A 4,487-nucleotide genomic window follows, 5' to 3' on the forward strand; every position below is an offset into this window, starting at 1 on the left:
TGAGGAAAGGCAGGCTGGGAAACTGAAAGATGGACCCCATCGGATCGTACGGGGACTAAAAGAAGGGGAAGCAAAAGCACCCATTTCCCTGGTGAATCCACACTTGGATTCAAATTTCATTATCTTTTCTGCTCCCTGAGTTCTGTCTGCTGGGATATCATCTTTCCTGCACCAGCTGGGAGGATGGAATGTAAGCAAAAGAGTGTAGCAGGGTAGGGAGAGGAAAAAAAAATAAAATGTCCCTTTTCATGTGACTGAAATTCTGGTGATGGGGGTGTTCTGTTGGGGAATAAAGCACTCAGTTATTTTCTTTTCATGCAGCATTTGGGATCTCTCCCTTTTCCTGTGCAATTCCAAAACTAAAAGGGACCAATGCCACTGAAGTTCCCTCTGGCATTATGCTATAAATTAGAGAGCCCTCTTAGCTTTTGAGAGACAGGCCAAGACCCTAGCTTAGCAGAGGATTCAGTACCATAGACAAAGAAATAGCAAAGATGCCAAAGGATGGGATTTTTCATTCCTAACTACAGCCTTTCAAATTGCTTTCTCCACCCTCTGCTACCTGACTCTAGAGGCAGAATCTCATCCTCTAAAAGGGGGTTCTGGATTCCATTCCTGGCACTTCCCACACTGCTCTAGGTATTTCAGTGATGAACTTCTCAGTTTACAGAATCTGGCATTTATAGAAAAGTTTTTCTCCCTTAATGGTCCCCGTGGAAATTAGCCCTCTGCAGGTCAAGGCTTTGTTAACATTCACTGCTGGACTTAAGACATGGGGTTGTGGTTTAAAAAAAAATGAGACAATTGCAGTTTTGGAAGGAGGAGGAAAATTATGGCTTGGCATGTGGTTCACTCTTCATGCTAGATCAGCCCTAAAAAGCTGACTTTTAGACTGGTGAATGTTGCCAAAATAGTTGTGGCAGTTTCTCACATAGACTGTTGGGTTGTTTGGAGTTTTAAAGGTTATGATAAGGTCAGTTTCATTTGTGGTAGGTCTCCAGCCAGACACCCAACATCCTAAAGTTCTACAATTTTGAGGTAAAATACAACTATGCAATAAAAAGCTCTTTCTTCAAAGCACCAAGGTGAGGGTTTTCAGTGAAGTTTAAGGGAGCTTGGTTCCCAGGTCCCACTCTTTTAAGTTTCATTTGAAAACTGTAGCACACACACACTCCTGCCCAAGTTCGTGGTACGGTAAAACAAATGCTCATTTTATAAGTAAATTGCTCTTTTTTTACTTCAACTCTAGTATATTAATGTTTTTATGGAAAACTTCTAGCACTCAGTAACAACTGCTATAAAAACTTGACTATTTGGAGTCCTTTTCAGTACCATCCTAAAGCCCAGAACTCTATGGGAGTACAAGGGGAAGCAGAGCTGCACCCCATCACTGTTCAGGCTTCTGTTTGGAGGCTGTTTGATCAATGTGGGTGATGAAAAGCCCTTTCCAGGGGAAGTGAAGTCAAGGTGACTCTGTATTATGGACATTAGGAATTCATCTTGCTCTTACATTGCAGCAATCCCATTCAGACAGATCTTTCCAGTGGATGCAATCAGTGGTGCCAGGATGACACCCAGGACTGGACTTGGGGGCAGTGGCTCTGTGCCAGGCAATGCTGAATCAGTCCCCAAGCTCTGTGAGTGCACTGACCAGTCCTGACATCCCAGAGAAAGCATCAGAGGGGAGCCTTTGCTGCAAACTTTGATGCAGCCCTTACTGGTGTGAGGGGACTTAGAAGGGCTCAGCAGCAGTTTGGGCAGCCCTGAAGACGGGAAGCTTGGTACAAGGGGTATGTGCTACGGTTGTGTGAAGGCAGGTGGAGGTCATGCACTTGAATTCTCTCTTTTCTGGTCACCAGCTGGTAGTGTTTGTTACACTGCACCTCTTCTTTGCTGCTCTGCAAGAAGGGAGAGCGCCAGCACAACCCAAACAAAGCCATTTCTGCTTTCTCTAGGACTAGAGAGCTCCTTTCAAGATATCAGAGAGTGAAGAGAGGCCTAAAAATTTGCACATTTCCAGGTACTCTTAGCCCACTTGGCCAGAGACAACTCTGATCTGTGTTGGCTGACAGAGTAGGGAGCTGTCTTCTGTGGACTTGCTCCACAGCAAGGCAGGTGGGCAGGCAGTGCTTGAGCTAGAGTATGAGTCTGGTGATGCTTGGGTGTTTTCCTTGTTTCTCTGTTGATGGAAGTGTTAGGAGTGTACTGGCACACATCCACTAAAGCACAGTGGAAATGTTTCAGTTGACACATTTGAAGAAGTGCTAGCCAGTGTCACAAGTGTGAAAAGTATACCAGGAAAGCAGACAATGGACTTGCTGCCACCTTCATGAGGTCAGTGAGACAGTTCTGGCTTCTGGTGAGTGTCCTGAACCCTTCACATATACTCAGTGAATGATTATTATATTCAGAAAAGCACTCCTATGTTGGTAACCATGACAACTCCTATTAAATGAAGTTTTTTTCATGAAATAGTGTGCTTTACAAGGCAGAGAAAACATCTATTTTCAAGGACCAATCCTGTACCCATTGATGTTCAAAGAGGAAAGATTAAGCCCCTATGGTAGCAGCAGTAAATATTACAGCAGCTTTAACATGTAGACTCTTCTGAAATTGAAAATGATCTTCAGGTTTCATTCTTTGCAGCTGCTCATGACAGTAAAAAGTTTTACTCTGGAAAGCAGCTACATTTAAAATACTGCTGGATCTCCAAGGGAGATATTATTTCCTAATTGTTCTACCACATTTACAAAAATTAAGTTTTGAATTACCTGTGATACAGTTTTTTAATCATTACATTGGCAGTCAGATTGTTCTACTAGGTTTAAGGGTTTTTGCTAAAACTTTTCTTCCAGTAGCTGTGAATTTTAGCCACTGATGTATCAAACCAACATCAAGAATGCCTGTTTTATGCATGATATAAACAATGGTAAACACAGCGAAGCAGATCACTGAAATAAAATGTAAGCAATTTTTGCGAGGAGATATTTGATTCCATCTCCACTTCTGACATCTGTAAGCAGGAGTAGATTTACTGGTGTACAGGGAGATGTTAAAGTCCCCCTTGCTCTGGCTGGTGTAGGAGCTCCTGTGTCCAGTGGCTTTGTGCAGCCTTCCCTTCCCCTCCCTTGTTAGACTGAGGCTGTGACTGCTTTATCCTTTCCCTTATGTCAAGAGCAGCCTTGAATATGTGATCTCTCTGCCTGTGCTGAGAACATTAGAAGGCAATGATGAAATGTTCAGGGCTGGGTTGGATGGGGTTTTGAGCAGCCTGGTGCAGCAGAAGTTGTCCCTGCCCATGGCGGAGGGGTTGGAACTAAATAATTTTTAAGGTCCTTTCCAACCCAAAGCATTCAATGATTCTACCAAAACCTGGCAAGGAATGAAAGCAGAGTCTTGTACAGGAACACAGGAAGAAAATCACTGGGACTTAAATAGAAACACTCTGCCCCAAAATACAGGCCAGGCAGTTTTTTAATGTCTTATCAGAGCTGGTAAATCACTGAAAGAATGTAAAATTTCCCAATTTTCTGGTTCATCCATTTGTACCAGGGTGATCTTTTCTGAGAGTTCATGGATCATGTTGAAGGTCTCAACAGAACCTGCAGGCTGCATCATCCAGTGGCCCACAGAGCCAGGAGCTCTCATTCTTGTGCAGCAGAGCCACTCAGCAGCTGACACTCAGCTAAAGGGAGGAGGCACATCTGCCCTTCTCTCCTGTCCCTGACTGTGCATGGGCACCTCCTCAGCCCCACACTACCTGGAGGATTTGAAGGAGTTGATCTGACTGAAAACCAGCCTAGCAAAAGAAAGAAATGGTTCATCCTCAGAAAGATTACTTTCCTGGGCAGACTCAACTTCTCCTTGCACCACGTCCAGCAGCAAGACAAAAGAGAGGGACAGAACAGCATGGTTGTCAGTGGATGGCTCCTCCAAGGCAGAGGACAGGATCCCAGCAGCCCAGATTCAATTTTACTTCAGCTGCTGTTCTCAAACTGCACTGAAAGATTTGCAGAATTGTAACTAGGCCAAATAAAAGTATAAGGGCAGAAACTTGGCCCAAAAACCCATTAGGCAGAAAGTATTATTAGGAAAGAAATTTGGATGCTATTTCTGTGGTCTGCAAGTTTTAACTGAAAATTACATAAGTTTTTTTATTTTTTTTTTGGCTTGTGTAAATCAACTTTAAAAAATCTTTGATGTTTAAGAAGCTCAGACATGTAATAGCTGGCTCTGGCATTTTGCAAGAAGATCATAAAAAGCCCAAGACCATTAGTATTGGTTGTAAACTCATTCTGTAGCCTGAGAGCCATCTGCTTATCTCCAGAGTTTATTGCCTTCCATCTACCTTAGTGTTTTGGATGGCTGCCCATCACTGAAGCACATGAGTGCCTTTCCTTCAGACTGCAGTGCCTCCTGGGTTCCCTAGCTGCTCTGCAATCTTCTTTTATTAGAGACTATTGGAATTGTTGTACTAGGTCATATCC

Source organism: Haemorhous mexicanus, chromosome 2 (genome assembly GCF_027477595.1).
Source record: "Haemorhous mexicanus isolate bHaeMex1 chromosome 2, bHaeMex1.pri, whole genome shotgun sequence".
Classification (NCBI taxonomy): Eukaryota; Metazoa; Chordata; class Aves; order Passeriformes; family Fringillidae; genus Haemorhous; species Haemorhous mexicanus.